The sequence below is a fragment of the Nannospalax galili genome, unplaced genomic scaffold (genome assembly GCF_000622305.1).
Source record: "Nannospalax galili isolate Female #2095 unplaced genomic scaffold, S.galili_v1.0 scaffold886, whole genome shotgun sequence".
NCBI lineage: Eukaryota > Metazoa > Chordata > Mammalia > Rodentia > Spalacidae > Nannospalax > Nannospalax galili.
In genome coordinates this window covers 2,048,570-2,057,754 of record NW_008355971.1, presented here as the reverse complement: position 1 = coordinate 2,057,754, position 9,185 = coordinate 2,048,570, and positions in this window count along the sequence as shown.

The following is a 9,185-nucleotide window of genomic DNA, read 5'->3' as shown; positions in this document are numbered from 1 at the left end:
TCCCCTCACCGCCCACCAGTCGCCATAGCAACGGCGATGAACGGCCGGTGGGTGGGGCCTACCTGGGGGCGGGGCTAGGCGGGGCGCTTGGCCTGCCGCAGCCTCTAATTGGTGCAGATTGTCCAATCGGAGACCTCCGGATGGAAAATGCCAAGCGGAGATTGGAAAATTTGGAAAAGGTGCCACGAGGCTGACCCCCCGGCCTACTTGTGCTCTTAAAGGGGAAATGACTGTTTTAATTTGTTCATTTTTAGTTTGTGTTATTTATTTTACGCGCATGAAGTTTTAAATTTTTATTTATCCACATTTTATATGTATGAGGTTTTAAATTTTTTATATTTTATTTATTATTTTTATTTCATGCATATGAGTGAGTGTATTGCCTGTATGTGTGTAAGTGCACCCAAGTCGTACAATGCCCGCAGGGGCCAGAAGCGGTGTCAGATCCCCTGGAACTGGAGTTACAGATGGTTATTAGCTGCCATGTGGGTGCTAGAAATCAAACCTGAGTGTGTGCAAGAGCAGCCTCTTAACCTCTGAGCCATCTCTCCAGTTCCTTTTTAATTTTTATTGTATGTATGTATGTATGTATGTATGTATGTATGTATGTCTTAGACAGGGTCTCCCTGTAGCCCCCCAGCTGTCCTGGAACTCACTATGTAGACTAGGCGGGCCTTGAACTCACAGAGATCCGCCTGCCTCTGCCTCCCGAGTGCTGGGATTAAAGGCAAGTGCCACCACGCCCGGCCTTTTTAATTAAAAAAAAAATTTTTTTTTATCGTATGAGTGTTTTGCCTACCTAAGTGCACCCATACCTGCAATGCTCAGAGAGGCCAGAAGAGGGCATCAGGTCCCTTAGAACTGGAATTATAAATGGTTGTTAGCCACAGGTGAATGCTGGGAACTGAACCTGGGTCCTCTGTAAGAGCAGTCAGTGCTCTTAACCACTGGGCCATCTCTTCAGCCCTCAATTTGCCATTTTAAATGTTTTATTTTTAATTATTTGAAATAGAAAATACAGAGATAAAGAAACCTATAAGCTAATAAATAAATCCAGATATCTATGGTCTTGCTCTTCCTTGAAAAAAAATATAAGGTGATGTCTCATCTTGAGATCTTTGGGGGGCTTGTTAGTTTTGATCCTGGGCATTGAATCTAGGGTATTATGTAGGATAGACAAGCACTCTACTTAGCCACACCTCCAGCCCCTCACTGGGGGATTCTAGGCAGGTGCTCTACCACTGAGCCACACCCCAGCCCCTCAGTGGGGGCTATATACACTCCAGCCCCTTTTCCTTTTTATATCACTGTCATGCATGCTGGCCCAGAACTCACTCTGTAGCCCAAGCAGGCCTTTAATTTGCAATCCTGCCTCAGCCTCACAAAGACTGGGTTACAAGCACGCACCAACAGGCCTGTCTATTTTAGGGTCTTTTCATTAGGTTTTCCTGTGTCTGGAAGATTCTCTTCTGTAAGGCATCCTCCTGACTCCCTCTCAATGCTCCTTCAGGGTTTTTCTCAAATATCACCTTCTCTGGAGACCTGGCTCATCCTATGGAAAGTGGCAAACACCCCGCTTAAACCTCACGTCTGCTTTTGCTTACTTTCCCTTGAGAGTTGTGGGGGGGTTGTTAGTTTTTGTTTGTTTCAGGGACAGTGTCTCACCGAGTCGCCCAGGCTGACCTTAAATGTTGCTTTTGCTCCTGGCTGCATTCCCAGTGCTCTGTTAGTACTGGCACCTAAGTGCTCTTTGTACACATTGGCTGGAGGGATGGTGGGAGGGCAATTTCACTGTCTATAGGTGCTTTTAAATATTTGCTGTGAGTCCTCTGCCCTAGCACACTGCCAGGGCACCATTGTAGGCATTTTGTTAATGTGTGGGGAAATGAATGAAAGGCTGATGATGAGTATTTACTGGTCACCTGCTTTTGTCTCTGTCCCCCTCCCTCATCTAGGGTCAAACCCAAGGCCTCCTGCATACTTGAAGAATGTTCTAAGCTGAGCGGTGCACCCATTCCTGCTGGATCAGAAACACACATTTCTCAATAATTTTTTTTTTTTTTTTGGAGGGGATAGCCTTGAACTCACAGAGATCTGCCTGCCTCTGTCTCTGGAGCGCTGGGATTAAAGGAGTGAGCCACCATACCTAGCTTTTGTTTTGTTTTTAATTCATTATTTTTTTTTAATGTGTATGAGTGTTTTGCCTGCGTGTAAGTGTACCACATGTGCAGTGCCCACAGAGACCAGAAGAGGGCACCAGATCCTCTGGAACTGGAGTTATGCATGGTTGTTAGCTGCTGTGTCTGTGCTGGGAACTGAACTCCAGTCCTTTGCAAGAGCAACCAGTGCTCTATGCCACCAAGCCATCTCTCCAGCCTTTTTGTTTTGTTTTGTTTTATTTTTTGTTTTTTTGGCGACAGGGTCTTATGTAGCCTAGCTTGACCTCAGACTGGCTATGTAACCAAGGATGACCTTGAAATCCTAATTCTCCTGTCTCTGCCTACAAAGAGCTGGGTGAAATAGATTATCTTTTAAAACCAAGATTATGCACATCACCAACGGCTTTCCATATCACTACATAATTCTTCAAGAAGATTATTTTTAGGCCTGCCTAAGCAGCCATCCTATCAATGAACTCTAATTTGCTTAACCACTCTTTCTTGTTGAACTTCTATGCTGCAATAAATATTTTGCTATCACAAATCATTACCCTCGAGAAAAAAATTCCAAGCAGCTAAATATTTGTGCACATCCCTAATTATTTCCTTTGAATAGGTTGCCACAAATGGAACTGTTGAGTCAAAGGGAATGTGTGTGTGTATATTTACATTTATGTGTGTGGTGCTAGGGGATCAAGCAAGCTGTGAGCAACAGAGACAAACACTCTATCATCGAGCTACAGCACCAGCCCCTGAATATCTGTACTTGAGTGCTGGGATTTCCAGAGCCATTGGGTTTTTTTTTTTTTTTTTTCTGTTTTGTTTTTTGACAGTTTCAAGTAGCACAGGCTGTCCTGGAACTCACTGTGTAGCTGAGGATGACCTTGAACCGCAGATCCTCCTGCTTCCACCTCCCAAGTGTTGGGATTACAGATGTAAGCCACCACTCCCAGCCTCCCCTGTAGATCCTAAAGTTTTCAGAGCTACATTGCCCAAGTTCGAAGCATGTTTATGCACCAGAAGAAGTGATCCTAAGCTGGAATTCTCAGTCCCTATTTCACCCTGGAGGAAACTACTCCTGGGCAAACCCAGCTCTGACTGGGGCACTGTCTCACTGACTGCCCTCTGCTGCCTCCCGATGGCTGGACACACACATTGCAAGACCGTGCAACAAACTCCACTCCAGCACTCACACTCCAGCAAGCAGAGCACCCTTGCTAATGTTAAACAACCGTGTTTTTCCCGTTCTTTTTACATTTATTTAGTTATTCTGTGTGGGTCTGTGTGTGAACTCATGTGTACCATGGTGAATGTGCGGAGGTCAGAAGACAACTTGAGGGAGTTGGTTCTCTCCTTCCACCATGTGACTGCAGGGAACTGAACCCTGGTTGTCAGGTGACAAGGACTTTTTCACACTGGGCCATCTCACCAATCCTCTTCTGGAATTTTTAAGTTGGAAGTCTAACTTCAAAACTGCTCTTGAAGACTGTTCACACTCATTCAATAAATGTATCCACTGAGGCCCCACCGAGAGCCGGTCAGGTTGAGTAATGGTAACGCCAACCTTGAGGGAGAAGTCTATGCAGCAGGCCCTGTACTAAGTGTGTAACATGCACTCCTCCTTTAATCCTGCTTTGGGCTATCCCAGGAAGATGTGAAATTAACATCTGTCTTCTGCACACGGGGGAAGGAGCCAACAGCCAATAGAATGATTTATACGCTCTAACTTGACAAGCACAATGAGTTTATTAGGGGTAACTTACAGGGTGGTGGAGAAAAACACAAGTGTTGTACTTTTGTGGAAGTCACTGACGTCCCCCAACTTCATCAAGCCTCCCTTAGCATTCTTCTTTAGGGCTACGGGGAAAGTGTATGAAGGCGTGTGGTTATTGCGCCGCCTAGTGTTAGAATGGCAAACTACAAGCCTGGGTGACACAAGGCTCAGAAAAACTAGACTCTAGAAAGATCGGTTATTTCTACTCTTGTTTTCCCCTTCTCACGAAATTTGGCTGGCGACAGCAAATACTGTTTGACAGTGAGAAGGATGACAGTTTTGTGGCGCCATGTGGTGTTGGGAACTGAACTCTGGTCCTGTGCAAGAGCAGCAAGTTCTTTTAACCACTGAGCCACGGCTCAAGCCCTGCTTGACTTTTAAAATCTTTGTGTGACCAGGTATCATGGCACACACCTTTAATCCTGGCACATAGGAGGCAGAGGTAGGCAGATCTCTGTGAGTTCAAGGCCAGCCTGGTCTACATAGCAAGTTTTAGGCCAGCTGGGGCTACAGGGAGACCATGTCTCAAACAAAACAAAAAGTCAAGCACAGTACAGTGGGCCTGTAATCCCAGTGCTGGGGGTGAGTCAGGGAGCTCCCTGGGACTCTCTGGTCAACCGGTCTCGCTGAATTGGTGAGATCCAGGTTCAATGAGAGACTCTGTCTCAAAAATTTAAGGTGGAGAATGATTGAGGAAGATGCCCAACATCAACTCCTGGCCTCCACATGCACATAGGCACATGCACATAAATACATACACACAAACACACACACACATACAGAAACAAGAAGAACAGAAATCAAGGAGCTGCAGAGATGGTTCTGGGGTCAATAGGTCTTGTTTCTCTCCCAGAGGACCTGAGTTCTAGTCCTAGCACTCACATTGTGTGGCTTACATCCACCTGTAACTCCAGCTCCGGGGGATCCGATGCCCTTTTCTGGTCTCAACAGACAATTGCACACACATGGCATTCTCCTCTCTCTCTCTCTCTCTCTCTCTCTCTCTCCTCTCTCTCTCTCTCTCTCTCTCTCTCTCTCTCTCTCTCTCTCCTCTCTAACTTAAAAAGAACTCAAAATGGATCAAATACTTTACTATATAACCCCTGAAATGGAAATTCCTACAGGGAAATAGCAGGAAACATCAAAATCCTGGTATACATAAGGTCTTTCTGTAAAGGATTCTAGCACAGGAAATAGCAAAAACTGACCAGTCAGAGCCCATAATATACAAAAGCTTCCGTACAGCAAAGAAAATGATTAGACTCTTCATTCTAGCCTGCAGCATGGGAGCTCTTTGTCAGATATACATCTGACAGGGGAGCAAAATTGGGAACATATGAAACGAGAAAAGTAAACCTTCAATGTGCAAATAATCCAACCAATAAATGGGCCAGTAAAATGCATACTTCTCAAAAGATAAAGCACGGGGCTGAAGAGGTGGCTCATCGGTTAACAGCACTGGCTGTTCTTGCAGAGGACCTGAGTTTGATTCCCAGCACCCACATGGTGGCTAACAACCGTTCGTAACTCTAGTTCCAGGGGATCTGATGTCCTCTTCTGGCCTCCGTGGGCATTGCACAACATGGATGCACTTACGTATACTGTTATGGAGACATAACACTCATACACATTAAATAAATAAAATTTTTTTAAAAGATAAAGCACAAGGCAGAGGCAGGGACATCTCTATGAGTTTGAGGCTAGCCTGGTCTGCACAGTGAGTTCCAAGTGAGCCAGGGCTACACAGTGAAACTCTGTTTAAAAAATAAAAACTTTGAGCTGGAGAGATGGCTCAGTGGTTAAGAACGCTGGCTGTTGTTTCAGAAGACCTGGGTTTGAATCCCAGCACCCACATGGCAGCTAACAATTGTCTGTAACTCTAGTTCCAGGGGATCTGACAGCCTCTTTTGTCCTCCGCAGGCATTGCATGACACAGGTGCAGGCAATACATGCATGCGTATAAAATAAAAATAATAAAATATTAAAAAATTAAAATTATTTCACTTATTTTTTAATTTCTATGTGTATGAGTGTATTACCTGCATATGTATAAGTGCACCTGTGTCATGCAGTTCCTGAGGTCAGACGAGGGCTTTTAGGATCCCCTGGAACTGGAGTTATGGACAGTTGTTAGCTGCCATGTGGGTGTGGGAAAAAACCCAGGTCCTCTGCAAGAACAGTCAGTGCTCTTAGCTGCTGACTGGTCTCTCTAGCCCCATTTTTTTTTTTTTAAATAGGGGGACTGTTTGGTCTCCACCCAAGTACTAACCAAACCCAACTGTGCTTAGCTTCTGAGGTCAAGTGTGTTCGGTCATGTGGCTTGTGTGTAGGCCTGGTGACCTAAGTTTAATCCCCAAAACCTACATAGAGGAAGGAGAGAGGCATGTTCTACAAGGTGCGTGTGTGTGCGTGCATGTGTGTGTGCACACTACAAAGATAAATAAATAAATGTAATAAAAAATGTAAAAAGAAAATGCAATAAAGGCCGGGGATGTGGCTCAGTTGGTAAAGTGCTTGCCTTACATGTACAAAGGCCTCAGTTCCATTCCCAGAACTACATAGAGGGGGCACCAAACAAGATGTACACTCAAGGGCATGCAAGCAGGAGGATCAGAAGTTCGAGGCTACAGAGGAAGCTCAAGGGCCAGCCTGGGACCTGTGAAATCCTGCCTCAAAAACCAAACAGCAAAAAACCAACAACCGCCCCCCCCAGAACCCAAACAAACAAATAAAACCCAAGCCAGATGTACTAATGTGAGGTTTTAATCATAGAGAGAGCAGGACGTGAAGTTTCTGGGAGAAGTCTTCAATCTTTTCTGTAAAACTGCTACCCAGGGCTGAAGAGATGGCTCAGCAGTTAGGTGCTTGTACTGCTGCTGTAGAGGACCGGAGTTCCATTTCCAGCAACCACAGCTCACAACCATCTGTAACGCCAGCTCCAGAGGATCTGACACCCTCTTCTGGACTTTGTGAGTACCTGCACTCATGTGGGCATATGCCCCCTCCCCACATAAGCATATAATTGAAAAATAATACAAATGGGGCTGGAGAGATGTCTCAGCAGTTAAGAGCATAGGCTGTTCTAGCAGAAGACCCAGGTTCGAATCCTATCACCCACATGGCAGCTAACGCCCATCCATAACTCCAGTTCCAGGGAATCCAACACCCTATTTTGTCCTCTGTGGGCACTGCACCACATGGCTGCACTTACATGCAAGCATAACATTCATTTACATAAAAAAATTGGGGCTGGAGAGATGGCTCAATGGTTAAAAGCACTGGCTGCTCTGGCAGAGGATCCAGGTTTGTTTCCCAGCACTCACATGGTAGCTAACAGCTATCTGTAACTCTAGTTCCAGGGGATCCGATGCCTCTCTGATCTCCAAGGACACTGCACCAACACGGATATACATGCAGGCAATGCACTCATACACATCAAATAAAAATAATAAAATTTTTAAAATTAATAAATATAGGCAGGCATTGTAGCACATGCCTTTGATCCCAGCATTTGGGAGAGAGATCTGTGTGAGTTTGAGGCCAGCCTGGTCTAATAGCAGGTTCCAAGCCAGCCAAGGCTACATAGTGAGACTCTATACACACACACACACATACACACACACACACACACACACACACACACAAAGTGATTGCATGAACATGTTAATTTCATTGGGCAAGAAAAACAGGTCAGAAACTCTCCTGGGACCTATGATAACATTTCCATCTCCTCTGAGCTGCTTCCAAAATCCTTACTCAGTGATTCCTCCCTAATTCTCAGGGTCTCCTGCCTGCAAACCAGCTAGCTTCCCCACAAAGGCCAGGTGTGGCGGTGCCTCTACGTGCCTGGCATGCAGTCCTCCAGCACACCAGCCCGCCTTTATCTGATTCACCTGAATGACCCGGATTCCTGCTCTGTGTAAGGAATTCTCAGAGTGATGTGTTGGGCCAAACAAAAAAAATCTTTCCTTCTTGTATCTTCCTTGGGCCACTCAGATGTGCACTGAGCATGTTAACTGCAGACCAGTGACGGGCTGGGAGGGAGAATCCCAAAAATCCCCATGGTCCTGGGAGTGAGTTCAAATTCTGAAGGAGCTATCAACAGACAGAAACGTGTCTACATAGTAGGTGTGAAGATCTGAGAGTCCTGGGCCGGGTGTGGTGGTGCAGGCTTGCCATTCCAGCACCTAGGGGAGGCTGAGGCAGGAAGATCACCAGTTTGAGGTTAGTTTGGGCTACATAGTGAGATCCTGTCTCAAGGAGGGAAAAAAGAACTGAGAAATGTCCTTAAACACTTGTCAAAACAAAATGTGGAAGTTGTAGGGTTGGGAGGGAAGAAACAGGATATGAGTAAAGAAGGGGAGGGGAGAGGAGGGAGAGAGGAGAAAAAGGCTCCAGGGTTGATATCATGGCTTTTAATGTCACTTGATTGCAACGTGGTTCCACATAGGCTTTTATCCTTGTGTGTAGAGAAACAGAGGTTCACAGAAGTCCTTGACTTGCTATGGTCACACAGGAGGGGCAGAGTGGGCTTCGAATCCAAGTGCTGTCTGCCTCCTGTACTAGGTCCTTCCCCTCTATAGACTTTTCCTGCCTGGCACGTTCACAGCCTGGGCTGGAATGTGCTGGACACATGTACACACTGCAGAGTCTGTGATGGGAGCCGTGGTGACTCTCCAATTTGTGGCTCCACAGCTGACCCTTCCCGCCATTCCTTCGCTGGTCAGCATTCCCTCCATGTGTGTCATCCGGGTTGGGTGACCTGGTTTCTCTCTCTGCCTGCCTGTGAGCTGGAAGAGGGCTCCACTGGGTTGATTCTTTGATATCCTGACACGGCCCAGCCAGGTAACATGGTATGTGGTTACCTTCCTTCAGCTTGTTGTCCTGGGCCATGCTGGGCTCTGTCCTTACTGTGACAGTCCAATAGGAGACTGGGAAACACTCATCCCAGGACAGTGATGGCCCGGAGTAGTAGACAGGGCTGGGAGGAGGAGACACCCCTGGCCTCAGTCCAGCCTGGAAGAGTTGGATGGAGCTGATAGACACATGTATGAACAAAATGTCATTGGTTCCCATTACACAGGGTCCCCGGCCCAGGAAGAAGACAGAAATGAACAAGGCAGATAATGAGGGTGTAGAGATTAAAGTAATTATGAAGGCTCTGGAGCCTGGGAGTCCTGGTCTCGAGGTCGTCAGACAAGGCTGCAGCGGAGACACCAGGGTGTAAAATGTGTGAGCCCTGAGCCAGGCAT